Source organism: Tachypleus tridentatus, chromosome 6 (assembly GCF_004210375.1).
Source record: "Tachypleus tridentatus isolate NWPU-2018 chromosome 6, ASM421037v1, whole genome shotgun sequence".
Lineage (NCBI taxonomy): Eukaryota > Metazoa > Arthropoda > Merostomata > Xiphosura > Limulidae > Tachypleus > Tachypleus tridentatus.
In genome coordinates, this window is record NC_134830.1 from 143,493,045 (window position 1) to 143,512,946 (window position 19,902).

Consider the following 19,902-nt stretch of genomic DNA (forward strand, 5'->3'; position numbering starts at 1 on the left):
ATAGAAAATTTCACTTATTCAAACTGCTAAATTAATTGAGTTATACCTCAAAGAAAGTTTACTTGTACAGAGAAATTCTTTAATTAGTAATATTAAATTTGTTTTTGTCCTGGCTAAAATTGATTTTACAATGCTGTATTTTGTCTATTTTTACACACATCCCAAAAATGTTTTATGAAGTTACACCATTAAACTCTGCTGAAACAAATGTTTGGCTGATTTTTCCTTTTTTTTTTTTCTCTCTCTCTTAGTGTTTATTTCGTAACTGCTTTTATTCAGTTTTTACAGACGTTACTGTAATATATTCCTCAACATTTCTTTGAGAAAAATGCATGTGTTGGAATTTCTATACGATTAAGTTCCTCAGTGAATCGGCGCAGTTAGTTTATGGACTTAATGCCAAAACTTGGAGTTAGATTTCCCACGGTTGAAAAAAACAAACAAAAACTAATGTTGAAACGAGTTTATACAAGAATTAGATCCAATGATCTAAATGTGAAAAGTGTTAGAACCAGATTAAATATTTTAAAGTGTGTTTAAACTAAATTTTGGACCACAATGATAGTTTTATTGAAAATAACAAGTATGGGGAATCTGCGATAACCGCGAAAAACTTGAAGTGCAAACACTTATAATAAAATTTATTTCACTGTCTATTTAAACCGTCTCAAAAATTAAGCTACGAGTGAGTATGTCAACATTGAAAGAAATGTGATTATGAGTAAGGAATTATACAACCTGTGATTGTATTAGTAAAATGGTTAGAAATATCGGTTCATTTCACTGAAAGAAACACATTTATTCAACCATTTTGCTACGAATTTCGAATTTATCTAAATAAACTAATTTATCCACCAACTTCCAAATTCGAATCCGCCTTACGGCTATTCAAAACGGTTTCTTTCCACTGCGACATGAAATAGTCGTCAAACCTGTGAGCGTGCTGCCATCTGTGTTATACGTCGTGAAACTTAGTGTTTATATGCTTCGTTACGAAATTGCCATCTTTGCTGGAACACATGCAGAATCTGTAGAAAGACAGCTTCTCTATATCTTGGACGATGTTTTATAAGTATTTTCTTTTATATTTTGTAAGGATTTTGGCCTCTTATTAACTTAGTTTTGTCTCTATGTCATTTAGCGGAGAACACTTCTTTTAATTTTTTTTTGTTTAAAGCATTTTTTTTACTACCCTATACAGTTTTCAAGAAATAGTGCGGTCAGGTATAGAAAATATTGCTTCTTCTAATATTGAAAAAGGACGAAATTCATACTTTTGTTTTTGGTTAATAATTGACACTTTTTGGAAATAAATTGGGCTAATTATTGGTTAATTCAGAATCGTATCGTGGGTTAGAACAAGTTGTCTTTCGCAATAATGTTTCGTAACACTTATTAAACGAGATTGTATTAATAAAAACAAATGTTTCATTCAAGAGTTGTACAGCTTTGCGATGTTTAAAATATAAGTTGAAATATTAAACTGATACTAGGTAATAACTTTTATCACAATTATCTTAGAATTTCAAATCATGAACGTCGAAAAAAAATCGTGCTGTGTCACAGATAAACGAACGTGGTGCTTGATTTAACTGTATAAGGTTTCTAGCTGGTATTTGTATCTATTGACTAGGTACTAGAAGCCATGATTATTGTGTTGTTCCCGCAGAGAAAATAAAATAAAAATCGCGTTATGCTTATTCGTTTAGCTTAGACCGAGAGGTGGCGATTGCTTTGTTTGTTTTGAATTTCGCACAAAGTTACATGAGGGCTGTCTGTACCAGTCGTCACTAACTTAGCAGTGTGAGACTATATTAAATAATTGCAGTAATGTCATCCATTGAAATGTAAGGTACAGAAACTAAATTATTTGACTACCCAGAATCTCTCAAACTTTCGATCGTTTGTAGTCACCATTGTTTGTTTACGATAGGCCTATACGCGATACGTTAGAGCCCTGTTTTGATTTATTTTGAGAAAGAGGCACGAATAGATTGTAATTAAAACTTTCGAACCTACCAAGGTAAATATTTCGATACTCTCGCAGAGAGAATAAAATGGGCTTAAAACTATAGATATGGAGATATAATATTTTTCTATTGTTTATTCATCTTTAAAAATACTCTTCAATCGACCAACATTCATTCATTTGTCGGTATAACCTTATACCTTGGTCTAACATGTCGAAACACATTTGCCATTTTTTTTTATTTAGGCCTTTTGTCTTTTGCTCAATTTGTCAGCGAGGAAAGCACAATTTGAGGTTTTCATTAATCGTTCACGAAGCCTGTGTGTTTTTCACGATTTTTCTGATGTCAAAACTGGCCACTTTGGGGTTGTGTGGAGAAGACGTTGCATTCATCTGTGAATGTAAGTGTTTAATTTATTTGTGTTGTAATCCCCGCGTGTTGTGAATACGTGGGGTACATAACATTTTATATAATAAGGCCACTGCTGTATAACGTAATTCAGCTATTAACCATTAAAGATAATGTCAGCTTTATAACAAGCTCTAAGCACATTATCGACCGACTTATCCATGGTTGATTTTATTTGCTAATGTCGCTGAATAAATTTGCTTAACAAAAATTTAATCCTGGTGGGGAGATATTTAAACTATATATATATATATATAGTAGATATAAAATAAACTTCTAACTTCAATATTAATTAAAGGTTTTATACAACCAAATTACCTGCTTTTATATTTTCTATGAAAATACTTTTTAAAAATCCAGTTAGAGGAGATTATATACCTATAATAAACAATCCCATATAACTTTCAATATTCATTTAAAATATTACCTTTTTCTTCGCCGCCCAATTCGCTAACCAAGAAGAGAAGATTGTTTGGATGTTTTACGATAATCAGATAGCGTTCCTTAGTTCTTGGAGTTACTCGTGGTTACTGCTATGTAATTCTACTCATAGCGACATATTTCATATTTTTCAGCTCATTCCAAGCCTAGGAATTAAGAAATTACATGACAAGAAAGTCTGTTACATCAATAATCTTTCTATTTATAAATGCCCTTATCTTGACGTTCGAGCTCTGCCTTGACGTGAAAGAAACTTTTATCTAAAGCATTCCCCTAACCCTTTTACTACAAATACGCTCTATAGAATTAATAGTTAATTTAACTTTTGTTTAAAGACTGTCCACTCAAATTACCCCAGAAAACTTGTACACGGTTTTGCGTTTTGCTGTAAATATACTTTAGTATAACAAGAGGGAGCTTAATTTTCGTGAAATGCGCTTTCCTCAAGTGACAGAATTTAAGAAAAATAGGCGTGAAGCACGTAATTACACTTCGAATAATTCAGTAATTAATTATGCTAAAGGATAAAAATAAAATCTGACAGTAATTTTTAAACGCAGTAAATTTATCTGAAGGCTCAAAGTTTTCTTAATTCGATTGATAAAAAGTTGATACACAGACGGTTAAATAAATACGTTAAATAAAGAAAAAAAGTCAGTTTTGTGCACCTCAGTAGCATGAATCTTTAAACGTAAAAACAATTATTAAGGCAAATAATAAAAGTTAATATCGTCAACCAGAGTAACAGAACTAGTAGTGAGAAATAATAATACAATTTTAAAGTTTAAATTAAATGTGGTTTATTTATACTTAAACACAAACCTATATTATACAATGATTGTTCTGTGCAAATGGCGAGTGTCAAAAAACACAATTTTAGCGTCATAAATCTCTATACTTACCCCTGAGTTTAATTTAAATAGATGCGAAGACGATCAAATTTGAAGCAATCTCTAAAATATTTTTACTTTATAAACAGAAAAAACCCAACTATTATGACACACGGTGTATCTAGATGTTAGTGACAGTGTTGTATTACACACAGCTGTATCAACATAACGTATTATTTCCATAGGCTGCAGTTCATAGTTGACCACCCGCCTTATTCGCTAACAGCGACGACACTGGTGAGTTTGACCTTCATCAGTGATGACGAGAAACCCACTTGTTGAGAAATTTATATGCAAAAACGGCTCGTTTGGGCTGAGAAAACACTTTACATAAAAGAGCGAACAACGTTTCGACCTTCTTCGGTCATCGTCAGGTTCACAAAGAAAGAGGTAACTGACCGGAAGCTGACCACATGTTTGAAAGGGGTTGTGTAACTGTGTGTCGAAATGTAGAGGGCGGTATTAGATGTATTTGCATATAAAGTTTGACCTTCAGCCCCTGTACTGTTAAGATAACCCAAAGAAAATTTATTTAATGAACACAAAAGAAAAACAAACAAAACAAACAACACTTTTACATGAGTGTGATTGTATGCGCGGAGTAAATCTTGGTGAATTGTTATTACCTGTGTTGTGAACAACACATTAAGAAATAAATCAGGCACTAATAAAGAGAAATGTATAGGGAACAGAAAATATAAACCACAACGCATTTAAAACCAAAATCTAGACTTGTCTAGTGCAAATTGGAGAACAATATTCTTCAATTATAGAAATATACGACCTCATTATGACATCTTTTTTTATATTGAAATGGACGCTCAACATTTCGCTTTACTGCTTGTTAAAGTATACGAGATGCAGTTTTGTGTCTTTGGTTTCTCCGTTTCCTGAATCATTCTTAGATTTATAAGTTAAACGCCAAAAATCGGCGAAATATTCTAAAACCGATAGGCCTAACGAGATAAGTGCAGATGTTTTTTTCCTTTGATTGTCATGGCCTAGCGAGTTAAGGCGTGCGCTTCGTAATCTGAGGGTCGCGGGTTCGCGCCCGAGTCGCGCCAAACATGCTCGCCCTCCCAGCCGTGGGGGCGTTATAAATGTGACGGTCAATCCCACTATTCGTTGGTAAAAGAGTAGCCCAAGAGTTGGCGATGGGTGGTGATAACTAGCTGTCTTCCCTCTAGTCTTACACTGCTAAATTAGGGACGGCTAGCACAGATAGCCCTCGAGTAGCTTTGTGCGAAATTCCAAAACAAACAAACAAATTTTTGATTGTCTATTACAGTTATCGAACAAAAATGTATAAAAATTGAGTTTCAGATCTATCTTTGTCTCCTACAAGTCACTGCCTGGTATGCCTTTCGTACACTACCAGAACTTATCAGTTGGGTTGGACGATGAGAGATACAGACTTTCTGAAACGCTATTTATACATGCAATAAAATATTATAAAAGTTACAGTTTAAGATCCGAAAAGCAGAGAAATATTGAAAAATAAACAAATCTAAAAACTGTTATAAAAACAAGATAACTCCAGGTGTTTGTTTGTTCTCTATTGAGACTCGAAATCTGAAATGCTATTTCATGCGTTATACTTAGGTTCCTCATTCACTTCTCCAACTACAGATAGAATATACTGTAGTAAGTTCTTAGTACTTAATAGACGAGGCCCAGTTTGGCCAAGCGTGTTAAGGGGATGCGAACCCACGACCCTCAATCCCACTATTCGTTGGTAAAAGAGTAGCCCAAGAGTTGGCGGTGGGTGGTGATGACTAGGGAAGCTGCCTTCCCTCTAGTCTTACACTAGAATTAGGGACGGCTAGCACAGATAGCCCTCGAGTAGCTTTGTGCGAAATTCAAAACAAACAAACTTAATGGATGAAAAAACTAGTCATAGTTAACATAAAAACAGGTTCAAATTAAAGTAACGGAGTCTATCTTAGCTTAAAAACACTGCAATAGCTCTAAATTACAGCACCTACGTAAGAAACGAACAGGAGTTCAGTGTGGCATTTTTGAACTTAAAGCATATTGATCGTTTGTGTTAAAAAACAAAGTAAAAAAATTGAGACGCTGTACATTTGAATTGGAAAAGAAACGTTTTCTTTCTATAACAAATAAATATATCTAATCCCTACCTCTCACTTTGAGATGGGTTCAGTATGCCCTGGTGGTTAGAGCACTCAACTAATATAAAGGTCGTTGAATAAGCCCGCCATTTCAGACATGGTTGTGTTATAATGTAACAGTCAGCCCAAGAGTTGGCGACAAGCGTTGTTGACTAATTGATTTTTTTCAACCTATCACAGTTAAATTAAAGACGACTAACGTAGGCAGTTCTCGAATAGCTTTGCGCGAAATACAAAACAAACAGTAATAAGAAATTTATTTTCAAGCTTCTATAAGAAATCTATTAATAACTGGAAACTGCAGTTAAAGTAACCTGACGCCATTTTGACTTATATATTGATTTACTCTCCCTTTTATGTGCTTCGCGACTGAGTTTTACTGTATTACAAGTAATCATTTTCTGTCCCTTTCTCCAGCGATTGTCACAGTAAACTGCTTCGGTTACTTTGGTGATTTGTGATAACTTCTTGGATATCAAAGAGCCCAAGCGATGAACATAAGATTTTTCTATCGAGAATGGTAGTTTCCATATGCCGATTTTTACTTTCAGTGTTTACTGATCTATATATATGCGTTGTGACTATTTCTAGTGGGAGTGAGTCTCTAGTTTATACTGCATTTCGCAAAGACACCTGTGGGGTGAAAATTTAAATACATTATTTCATTATTTCATTGTATGTTCCTCGCAAACAAACACATTTACTTCACAGTATATTCAAACATGTAATTATATTGTTTTTTACCGACAGTGGAAAGGGGTAACTGTTGACGAAATTGTCCTACAGAACACCAGGAGCCTCCTGATGATACACCAGCAAGTTTGAAGGTTTGTATGCTAAAAATTAGGTTTTGATACCATTGGCGGGTATAGTGTTGAAAGCCCGTTGTATATCTTTGTGCTTAAACACAAACAAATAAATAAAAGGGAGGGTATAATATGACAGAGCCGTCTGTCGGCGAGAAGGAAAATTATTATGCAAACTCGAAATTTCGAGACATTTTCTTAACTCACTGTTTATTTTTAGAAAATGCTTTAAAAACACGTAAAACACACATCGAGAAAGGAGGTTTGTATAATGATATGCAACCCTTTTATGATGACGTGTAACTTTTTATAGTAACCGAATGCTTGAGCACAATCTCAGAAATCATTCTGTAGGGGGAAAGCCCAAAGATGAACAAAGCAAGATGACTGACATGTGTATTCTTAGATACAAAGTTCGCATCTTCATTGCCTTCCTTAACTTCTAGACTCTGTCACTAGAGGGAAGACAACCAGCTAGTCAACAGCCATCGGTGCCTACTTTTGGACTATTCTAATCAAGTAGTGGGATTTCACTGCCATTCTCTTGATGCACCCAGAGCTATAAAGTGAGGAAATCGTTTTATCGACGGTGAGACACGAACCTTTGATCCCCTGTTTCACAGTCCGACACTCTAATTTGTAGGGCAACACCTAACCCATGAGAGTTGTTTGCTTATATAACATTTGACATTATGGGTTTGGTTGATAATGTTACAAGTGAATGTTATCATTTAGAGACTCGATGTAATGTCAAATCGACTTCTTATTTTGGTCGCATTTATACAACAACGTAAAATTCTAGTGCGCCATCATAATAATAATACTATAATTAATTTTAATAGTGAATCGTTTACGAACTGACCCTCTGGCCGACTTCTCAGTTTCGAAACTCGCGATCCGGGTTTGAACCCGTGCGATATCTTAAAATATTTCCCGCATTTTAAGCTGTGGGTGCGTGAAAATAGTGACAGTCAATCTTTTGGCGTGGATGGTAAATGGCAAGGCACTTCTAGCTGGTCACCTTTACTTTCGTCAATAATTCAAAATTAATGGTGATGTCAGGCTAACTTCGCATCTTTACAGTAAATTCATAACAAAGCAATTAGTGGCCTGGCATGGCAAGGTGGTTAGGATGCTCGACTCGTAATCTGAGGGTCGCGGGTTCGAATCCCTATCGCACAAAATATGTTTGTCCTTTCAGCCTTCGGGGCGTTATAAGTGACGACCAATTCCATTATTCATTGGTAAAGGAGCAGCCCAAGAGTAGGCGATGAATAGCTGCCTTTCCTCTTGTCTAACACTGCTAAATTAGAGACGGCTAGTGCAGGTAACCCTCGTGTAGCTTTGCGCGAAAATTCAAAAAACAAACAGTGAACAGAGAGAATCGGACTCGACTGGCTTCACTAAGTTATATTTCTATAAATCTCAGCTTCAGTTTTTGAATATGAAAGAATACTGGAAAATAAAATTAATATTTCTTTCTCTCTCTGTTTCTACCCGTAAACTCACCTTTTTTTATGTATCGTAATTAACTGAGATCAAGTTTAGCATTGTAGTTTGTTTTGTTTTGAATTTTTGCACAAAGCTACACGAGAGCTATCTGCGCTAACCATCCCTAATTTAACAGTGTAAGACTAGAGGGAAGGCAGCTAGTCATCATCACCCACCGGCAACCCTTGTGCTACTTTTTTACCAACGGATAGTGGGATTGACCATCACATTATAACGCCCCCCACGGCTGAAAGGGCGAGCATGTTTGATGTGATGGAGATTCGAACCCGCCACCCTTGGATTACGAGTTTGGCGGTCTTTTAACGTTGTGTTAATAGTGCTGAAGAATGACACGAAACACTAAACTAAGATGCAGCAGTGTCTGCTGTACACGAAATACAAACCGTTGAATGATAGACAAATTCATCTAACCTGAGAAACAAAAACACAGAGAGTAAATTCCTTTAATCATTAGTTTAATTTCTGTCAAAAAGGACTTCTGACAAACAAGTCAATTCCAGAGCCAAATTTATATGGATTTATCTTTACCTCAGGTAAGATAAGCTCTAAAATCTAAGTCGTAACGTTAATAACAAATCTTTGCATATTAATTAAAGTGTATTATACCGAGCACGGGTGATTAATCCAAATAATGAAAGAACAAAAAGTTACTTTTATATCTAAATTATATATATCTATCTACCTTACAACTGTTCATCAATAAAATTATAATAATAGTACGTTATAAATGCTGAAGTCTACATCTTTCTCTTTTAATGAAGCCTCATGCTAGTACAGCGGTATGTCTCCGGATTTACAACGCTAAAATAAGGAGTTCGATTCCCCTCGGTGGGCTGAGCAGATAGCCCGATGTGGTTTTGCTATAAGAAAAACACACACTCTTTTATTGAAAAGTATATTTATATTTACATGTATGATAATTACAGTTTCTTCGTCTGCACGCGTAAAAATTATTACGACAATGTTCAATATCACACTTATAATTCTAATTAGTTTCCGTTTTGTTTATTTTTTATTTTGCGCAAAGCTACATGAGGGCTATCTGCTTTAGCCGTTCTTAATTTAGCAGTGTAAGACTAAAGAGAAGGCAGCTAGTCATCACCACCCCCACCGCCAGCTCTTGGGCTGTTCTTTTACCAACGAATAGCGGGATTGATTATAACTTTATAACGCCCCCACTGCTGAAAGGGTGAGCATATTGGTATGAGGAGAATTCGAACCTGTGACCCCCAGATTACACTGCTAAATTAGGGACGGCTAGCGCAGATAGTCCTCGAGTAGCTTTGTGCAAAATACAAAAAACCAAACCATTTTCCCAAAATGTGTTTGTGTGTTTCCTTATAGCAAAGCCACATCGGGTTATCTGCTGTGTTCATCGAGGGGAATCGAACCCCTAATTTTAGCGTTGTAAATCCGTAAACTTACCTCTGTAATAGCGGGGGGACGTAAGTGTTAATTACACAAGTATTATACCTTCCCATCTAGTTACAAGTAAAAAAAAACAAACATAATTTTCTTTTCCCAAAATAAATGACTCCAGGACTTTCGACTAATTATGTAGTTTAATTACTCTGAAATTGAATATATATTTTCTTTTTTTTTTTGTTCCGTTTGCGCGTGCTCCGCAGAAGACTATGTAACATGTAATACAAACGACGCTCTCCTTCGCGCCTTTAATACGAAAGTTCTGGGTTTGCTAACCGTCTTAAGCACAGTGAAGGTAGTACATTGTGTAACTTTGCGATTAACGAAATGAACGGCACATAGTATACATACGTTCATGAGCTTTTAACACGTACACATCTATTTGTAAAAGCCTTAAAACGAAGACTTCGTTTTTTGATCAACTGTAACCCAACATGCTTTGAAACGTTTTGTACCTTGAATCTGTTGAAAGAACGAAAACATAAAGGAAGAGCGGTCTTTCATATCATGTGAAATGTTTTTGATTCACGTGTTTGATGAGGACCCAGGCGCCACTACATATTCCACAAATAACTGTTATTCCAGGTAAAAAAGTATATTCTGCAAAAAAAAGTTAAATACCCTAAAAGTAAAACTCATTTATGTATATAAAACAACAACAACAAAAATATAGCTATTTCAAACTTAGGCCTACATGAGGTGTTAATTAATTTAATATATCTTTCATTCTTCAAAAATACACCAGACTTAACCAATAATTTTGATGTTCCTTCATAATCAACAGTATTAATGTTCCGTCAAGTTTTTATGTAGTGTATTTGTTTGTTTTGGAATTTCGCACAAAGCTACTCGAGGGCTATCTGTGCTAGCCGTCCCTAATTTAGCAGTGTAAGACTAGAGGGAAAGCAGCTAGTCATCACCACCCACCTCCAACTCTTGGGCTACTCTTTTACCAACGAAAAGTGGGATTGACCGTCACATTATAACGCCCCCACGGCTGGGAGGGCGAGCATGTTTGGCGCGACTCGGGCGCGAACCCGCGACCCTCAGATTACGAAGCGCACGCCTTAACGCGCTAGGCCATGCCAGGCCTATTATGTAGTGTATGTTTACAGCTCTGGGATAGGGATAAATAGAAAAATGTTGGAGGCCATGTTTGGGCCCACGTGGGGATGAACGATATTCAATTAGAGCAATGAAAGTATAAAAAACAATAAATATGGATTTTTCTAAACTGTTTAAGCTATGTCTAGACTTACATCTAAAACAGTATATACATCATCGTTATGCGAAGCCTTGTCTTATTTTTCGATTTCATGTTGTCCTTGGTCACTGATAAGATATGGAATCTCCAAAAGTCTGTGTATTCAGTAATTTCTCTTTATGTTAAACACACACACATGTATGGTATTTTATTGATGGAAGTTTTCCTGGTGGTTTGATTTTGAATTACCGTTTTAAAAACTGGCATTCGGAGCTTTTATTTTTTTGCAAAATTCGGTATAATGTTTCAAGATTTCAACAAAGTAAACTTGATGAAAAAAATTTATATAACATGTACTTGTCATCTTTATTATTCCGGTTACCTTACACAGACAAGCATGTTTCAGTTTTCTTTCATTCCAAAGTCTAAAGATATTGACAGGTAAAATTTTGATTACCTTCTATAGAGGAGACTCTTACGTCAAACTATAATTTACCTGTCTTTATTACGAACCACATTTAGCTCTCATTTCCTGAATTATCTTTCCCGGTCTTTCTTCACGGTTTCTAATTTTTGCCTCACGCTATTTTCAACGCTGTATAAAGCCTATCTACCTACAATCTTACGTGTTTGTAGTTTCGAGTTATTAGTTCTCTAATTACTCGCTTGTCGAACTTGCACAACAATATTTAGAAGCGCACGTACACCTTCGCACTTCGAGCCACTGTAATAACATATCCTTCAGTAAACACGTTGTATTAAACATAACGACTTTTTCTTGTTAATCGTGCCTTGGAGTTTTCTATTCGAGTTCATACTTTTTCGCTTTTCTACTCATGAATATCTATTCTTCAACATCCAAGAAATCTCCAGAACGTTGAACACGAGATAACTGCAGTGCAGATCACTAGTGGAGTTTTTCATTGGCTCACGAAAATGATTACATTATTAAATACATTGTCATTTTCCTGGGAGGCTCATGTTTTGCTGAAACGTCTGGAGGATGCCCATATTGGGCAAATTAAAAATGAAATAAAAGATTATTAGTCATTATTAATCCAAAATATTGGGATTCGATTACTCTTACGCTTGGCAGAGCAAAGATGGCCGACTGTATAAATGTGTTTCATAATGAGAAAAATTAAAGTCTTATAAAACCAGAAACACGAGAATTTTAAAATAGTTAGATAAAATAGCTTTGATATAAGAGACAGAAGCTAATAATTATAACAATTCTGAGCAATGAAAACAAAATACATCTATGGTTCACTTTTACGTTTTCTGAGTTTAAATTAAATCTCCTGAGAAATATATTTCGGGTTCACTTTTTAACTTTAAAAGATTTAAACAAAATGATCCATATTTATATTTGAGTCTGAAAGAAATAAAAGGAATATTAATAATGTGCAGATTTCCGATACCTTGAAGGACTCGCGACTTAACTGTTTCACCACCGCCCATCCCCCTCGGTGATTCACTGGCAAGTCTGAAGGCTCATGGGAAGAGCACGCACAGTCCGTTGGGTAGCTTCGTACTTAAAAAAACAACAAAAAGCTTAAATGGTTAATTAAAATATTTTATTTTCACAAAATACAATCAATGATAATACAAATATTAACAACAATAAAACCACTGTTCTTAAATATATATTTAGTGAAAATATCACAACCCATATAACAACAATAAAACCACTGTTCTTAAATATATATTCAGTGAAAATACCACAGTGCATATAACGACAATAAAACAACTGTTTTTAAATATATATTCAGTAAAAATATCACAGCCCATATAACAACAATAAAACCACTGTTCTTAAATATATATTCAGTGAAAATATCGCAACCCATATAACAACAATAAAACCACTGTTCTTAAATATATATTCAGTGTAAATATCACAACACCACACCTTTAACTGTGTTTTATATGTTTATGTAGGTAGATAAATATTGTTGACAACACAACAACAAACCTTTAACACTATGTGTTTATGTAGCTAGATAAAGATTGTTGACAACTCAACAAACGTTTAACTGTGCCATCCGTGTTTGTGTAGGTGGATAAAGATTAGTTAGAGAGACCATAATAATAAATCTTTCTTGTGTGATATGTGTTTATGTAGTTAGATAGATAAATACTCGTTGGCAACACTCCAAACCCAAACGTTTAACGTAGTTAGTCATAGGTATTAATGTATTTACATATTTATATTTAAAAAGATTCGAGAACTTCATATTAAAACGATTTTAGTTATTAAAATCACTAAAGTATGACAATCACAACAAGTACAATTTATTGGTAGAAAGGAATGCATAAGAGCTACATTTTGACTTTGTCTGGCGTTATATAAATTGATCACGTTTTGGAAGGGAGTGTACAAATTGTTATCACGTTTTGGAAGGGAGTGTACAAATTGTTTTTGACGCAAAATATTCGTTGAAATGATAATGATGTGTTCATATATAAAATTTATAATTTCTAAAACGGAATTATCCTTTGTACGTAATAGCATTGGCAAATAAAGGAATATGGATCAACGTAGGGTACAAGGTATATTCAGAAATAGACTTGCAACAAGCCAAATCCCAGCCATAGTTAACAAAGTGCGACGTCTACAAACACACGAGTATATCTATGAACACAAAAGTCAGTAGCAATAGCCGTCCATGTGACACAGATAACAGTACGCAACAGAAACGTAAAAGTTATCCAACTGCAAAAGTCATACAAGTTACTTCCATGACATATTTGTCCAACTGTCGTAATTCTCAAGCAGTTTAAGGATTAAATCGGTTTTAATGGAGTTTTATACAAAGACATTTCGGTCAAGCCACAGGACGAATTGATTCTGGATTTCTGTGCGACCAGACTTTTGAAACAAGTGTTGGGAAACTGTCATTGTCGTTACTTATGAAACGCCAGCAGGGAGGAAGAGTGTGCTTTAGAAATGACAGCCATACGACGGAGCCTTTTGGAATGAAAACTACGCTAGTGTCAAGACTATAAAGTACAGAGTGTTCGGAAAGTCACTGTGCACTTATATATTTATTAACAGACATGTTTCAGTATAGAATACAGGAGGTAAATATAAATGACAATTATAAACACTGTTGAAAGTGACCCCCGTTGGCATTAATACAGGCCTGGATCCTTCTTATTTTGTTTCTAAACACCGCTATCAGTTGCTGGCTTGAAATATACTGAATAAAATATGATTACAAAACTGCACAGTGACTTTCCGAACACCCTGTATATAACTTACGTATAGTTGGCTCGCCGTGGCTAGGTGATTAAGGCACTCGACTCGTAATCCGAGGGTCACGGGTTTGAATCCCCGTCACACCAAGCATGCTCGCCCCCTTCAGCCGTGGGGGCGTTATAATGTGACGGTCAATCACACTATTCGTTAATAAAAGAGTAGTCCAAGAGTTGGCGGTGGGTGGTGATGACTAGCTGCATTCGCTCTAGTCCTATACTGTTAAATTAGGGATGGCTAGTGCAGATAGCCCTCGTGTAGCTTTGCGCGAAATTCTAAACAAACAAACAAATGTATAGTTACTTCAGGTTGGATTTAATATTTTCATAATCTTAAAAATTATTCTTGGCTTCATAACCACTTCTTCACTGTTGACAGAAACATAAGATGCATTACTATCTAAATGGAGCAAATTACGTGACTTTAAAGTCACTTTTAGGTCGCTGAAGTGTGTGTATGACAATTAATCAAAAGAAGCAACTGGAAAGAATCAGTTATTAAATTACAAACTTGCCGTGACATATGAACCCGATTTAATTAAAAATAATTTTCCTTAGAACCAAAGTATATTAGTTGTCCTAGTAGCAGAGCTCTGGAACTTGGAACTGGAGAACTGGGATCGAATCAGTGCTATAGTTCTATTATTTCCCACATTTTAATCTGTGGGTGTATTATAAGAGTGGCAGACAATTTGTTATCAGGAATGGAGGATGGTAGAGTGCTGTCTTTCGGAATTTCAAAATTAGGGACTGTAGCAGGGAAATAAGCTTAGTGGGTTCGCATTAATTGTTTTTTTTTTTTAATTTCGCGCAAAGCTACTCGAGGGCTATCTGCGCTAGCCGTCCCTAATTTAGCAGTGTAAGACTAGAGGGAAGGCAGCTAGTCCTCATCACCCATAGCCAACTCTTGGGATACTCTTTTATCAACGAATAGTGGGATTGACCGTCACATTATAACGCCTCCACGGCTGAAAGGGCGAGCATGTTTGATGCGACGGGGATTCGAACCAGGGGCCGTTGGATTATGAGTCGAGTGCCTTAACCACCTGTTCATGCCGGGCTAGGGTTCGCATTAATAAAGATTTTTTAAACTGTAAATAAAAAACAAAACAACTGTCGAAGAACAGTTTCTTTCTGTAAAGTGTATTGAGTTCTTAAAGTTAACACTTAAATGTTTGTTAAAAGTACATTTATTAGTTGTATTTTTTATCTTAGAAGACATGATAACAACTGTTATTACGCTATGGAAGGATTACCACAGATATTTGAAGGATATGATTTTGCCACTGTATATAGTGAGCAGCCAGACCCCATGAAACTGAAAGTGTAATAAGACATCATAGCATGACTTGATGGTTAGGGCGTTTGACTTGCAGTTTTTGAGTCGGAGTTAGAATTCCGTTACCAAACATGCTTGCTATTTTAGCCGTTGGGGCGAAATAACGTTTGGCCAATCCCATTATTTATTGGTCTAAGAAATGGCGTTGTATGATGTTTATTAAATGCCTTCTTTCTACTATATCACTTTTAAATTAGGAAAGGCTGACGCGAAATTAAACAAAAAAAATCTCAAACACTAAAAAAACACACACTTTAAAACAGGCTCTAGGTGGCGTTCTATAGTATAATTCTCCACTGATAGTTCGTAAGCGACGTAGATTCACTTAGTTTGCTTTTTTTTAGTAGGTAAAGTTTCGTATTTTGGGTGAACAATAAAAATTACGCATTTTTTCTACTGACTTCTAGTGGCACAGTGAAACGTAAGCGGACTTATAACGCTATAAACTAGATTTCGATGCGCATGGTGGGCAGAGCACAGATAGCTCATTATTTAACCTTTTTTTTAACATCCCGAAGACAAAACTCCTAGTTTATTAATTTTTAATGAACAGACTGTTAGGTCTCTTCGCAAAATTAAGAAACGGAACACCATCATTAACTTGTGATACAGCCTTAAACTGCCAAGCCACATGGAGTTAAATGTTTATGTTGCAAGGAAACATTAAAGGCTATAACGGTACTCAGGGAGTAAAGTCCAAAAAAGGACCCTGGGAAAAAAAGTTTCCAAAGGAAACTTTGTCTGTTTAGTTACATTTTAAATGTTAAAAAACTAAGTACATCTTAGTGCTGAAAAGTTTGAGTTTCCAGAGTAGATTGTAGAGTGTTTACAAAGTACTATCAACACTACATGTAATTTAATTATCCGGGTCCCTCAGGTTAAGCTACCTTATTTACCCATCATCAATCGAACATCTTATTCCGTCATGCCATATTTTTCATTATGTCCTTGTTTGGTCATCTTCCACAACGATTTATTTGTCGCCTTAGGTTCTTGAAAAACCTTTCCTAAAAAGGCACTTCGGTCATAACTTTTATTAATAAATGAAAAAGAAAGTGTAATTTACCGGTTTTCAGAGTCAACGATCATGTTTCACCATTCTTCATTAAGACCTTGCATGTCCAGGTGGTTAGAAGGCTCTCGACTCGCAACCTAAAGGTTGCAGGTTCGAATCCCTGCCCCACCGAACATGCTGCGCCTTTTCAGCTCTGAGGGTGTTATTATGTGATGGTCAATCCTACTATTCGTTGGTAAAAGAGTAACTCCAAGAGTTGGCGGTGGGTGGTGATGACTAGCTGCTCTCCCTCTAGTCTTTCACTGCTAGATTAGGGATGGTTAGTGCAGATAGCCGTCGTGTAGCTTTGCTCGAAATTCTAAAACAAACAAACAAACAAACAAACCCTTGTCCTTCAATTCATCGCTACCTGTACCACCACTATTTTTTCTTCAGTGTCGTCTTTTGTTACGAGGCAAGGAGACAGTAGTTTCCCAGACTTTGAAGTATGTGATACAATCACAAACAAGATGTCATGAGGCAAGGAGGCAGCTGTCCCCCAGACTTAGCAGGACATGATTACGTAATCACATATAAGATCATAAATGCTCTCTTTTCAAACAAAGAAAGGAACTACAGTACAGAACATTTATACGTGAAGACACAACTTTATCTCCCACGGAATGTCTCTGAAATGACGTCACTATGTTTCTTTTCTTTATCTCCTCAGAATCAAGGCTAACCTTCCATCAGATCTAATTGTATGATGCTAATATAAAATCTTCCGTTTTCTTCATCGTCCAGCAGCTGTCTTTGTGTCTTTGCACATTATACTTACTACCTCCTCATTAGTTTTTCTCTCTACGAGCACGTGACAGTTGTTTTATCTAACAAGGTGAGTTACTGTGAAACACTTTCAGCTAGTGTTTCATATTAAACTGAAGGTAAAGTGTGTGTAATGGGGAAGGTATTGGTATTTTCAACCTTAGCGGTGTCCTAACGCACACACGACCTTGAAAAGTTAGGGTATCCTAGTATCCAAATAATGGTCATTCCTAATTTTGAGCCACTGACAGGAGGGAAAGCTACCAGTAAACATTACCCTTTGTCTGCCTCCTTAAATGGAATATTGAAATTAGATGTCACTTTTACGACGCATTCAAGGCTAAACGTGCCAAAAATGTTCAGCGGCATTGGGTTCGAACGTTGGATCTCTTGATACGCAACTTAACACGCTAACAACTATATTCCCCTCCCCCCCCACACCTAGACGTTGTTATACCTAAATCTATACTTTCTCGCTACTTTAATATTCTAGTATTAAATACGCGTTCCGTATCGTCACACCATGATTCCATTATCAAACAAGTAGGAAAAGTAACACAATAGCCCATTGTCATTTCTTACAGTTGTCGATTGAAACCAACTGTACCTTTACACGAGACAGAGATAATGGCAGTTCATATTTTATCAATACGTTTTTCATTTTGATAAGTAGCAGATAAATTAAAGTGTAAATAATTGAACTATTATTGTTAACTCGTGAGAATACATTCGTTAACCTACTTTATACGTGTCATAAGTCTTTTTTGTGTTCCATTTGCCCTCACCACCAAGCGGCACAGCGAAATGTCTGCGGACTTACAGCACTAAAAACAACGTGGTGTACTTTGTGCTTAACTAAAAACAACCAACCCAAAAGGCCCAGCATAACCAGGTGGTTAGAGAGAACGTGACTCGTAATCTGAGACTCACGGGTTCGAATCCCCGTCGCATCAAACATGCTCGCCCTTTCAGCCGTTATAATGTGCGGTCAGAACAACCATTCTTTAGAAAAAGAGTAGCTTACGAGTTGGAGATGAGTAGTGATGACTAGCTGCCCTCCCTCTCGTCTTTCACTGCTAAATAATGGACAGCTAATACAGACAGCCCTCTTGTAGCTTTGTACCACATTCAATAGACAAGCAACATCATTCCAGTCAAAGACTTGTAGGCTACTAGATAGCAGAGCCCTCTATGTTGATAACATACCTCTCTAGTCTTAATTAAACTGTTGCCAATACCTATTGAAATTTAAGTCCTTTAAACTTTCAATTTAGTAATCTAAGTTAATTTAGATTTGTTAATAATATTATGACAATGCTTATAATTTGTTATTTGGTATTACGTAGTAGACAAACTATTTTAACGATGATATTATTGGTTTATTTTCACGAAGGTAAAAATGAAAAGATAATTTGCGACGTAAAGGTTTAGTAAAGTTTTTGATGTTTTTTTATTTTTTGCTAAAGCTACCTTTTAATTTTATCATCAATGGAGATAAAACTTACAAAATGGTGAAGAAATAATATTGCAGCAGGAATCTTCGGGAATTTTCTTTCTTAATTTGAGTTGAAATTACTTTTTAAATGTGGGCCACATTTACGATATGCTGAAATAAACCATACGAAATAACGTATGACTTACGTACAGGTGAGATGTGTTAATCAAACCTGTTCCTGTTAAAATCTTCAAACCTTTGTTTATTTTCAGTGGTGCTAAGCTACACTAAGGCTATCTAGCGTAGCAATCCCTAGAGGGAAGGAAGCCAATTTTTTGGCTACTTTAATCAAATAGTTGGATTTGAACGTCACTCTTATAAAGTAACCACGATCCCTAGGTGCGGAGTGTGATTTCTTTGTCTCCCCTTCAAAGCTACAGCAGTGTGTCCGCGGACTTACAATGTTAGAAACCGTTTTTTTTTCCCGTTATCACAACAATGATTTTGATGAACTCTTATAGGAAGCGCTGAAATTAATAAATTATTTGCTCAGAATTTATCATGCATTCCATAAAGGTTTTCGATCGAAATTTTAAGATTCAATTGGTTTTAGTACAAACGTGCTAAATAAAACTTGTGGTATGCTATTAGTTACATTACACTATTTTCTTCTTCTAAGTTCTCTCCTTCTCAGAAATGCGCTAAAGGCGTTAAGAAATATAAAACGCTCGTTGTGGCAGCCTGTCTTGACGCTGTTTCTCTAATCATCTCATGCGGAATTCTTGAAGCAACAACACAAAATAACGCAACTTTTTTATTCTCTCGAAGTTTCCAGAAGTTTGGCTTGCTTTTGAAATTCGTGAAAAGCTACACGAGGACTATTTGCGCTAGCCGTCCCTAATTTAGCAGTTTAAGACTAGAGGGAAGGCAGCTAGTCATCATCACCCACCGCCAACTATTGGACTACTCTTTTACCAACGAATAGTAGGATTGACCGTTACATTATAACGCCCCCACGGCTGAAAAGGCGAGCATGTTTGATGTGACTGGGATTCGAACTCGCGACCCTCAGATTACAAGTCGAGTGCCATAACCACCTAACCATGCCAGGCCCATTTCCAGAATATAGTCTTGGAGGTTACAAAACGAAAGTAGATTTAACGCTGACTCAAAAACGTTAAAGTTATAGTACCATCTGACTGAGCGCAGATAGCCTAGTTGCTTTGCGCCATAAAACAACAAACCAACCATCTGATTGATGCG

General features: G+C 36.0%; 1 long non-coding RNA gene across 1 annotated transcript; it reads right to left on the reverse strand.

Moving 5' to 3' along the window:
* Positions 1–730: 730 nt before the first annotated feature.
* On the reverse strand, positions 731–18,358 carry LOC143251483 (uncharacterized). The gene is made up of 6 exons (XR_013028585.1): positions 18,229–18,358; positions 12,210–12,322; positions 4,200–4,213; positions 3,722–3,957; positions 2,806–2,965; positions 731–1,028 (listed from the first exon to the last, which is right to left on the reverse strand). It is a non-coding gene; the product is annotated as an uncharacterized LOC143251483 (long non-coding RNA).
* Positions 18,359–19,902: the final 1,544 nt, after the last annotated feature.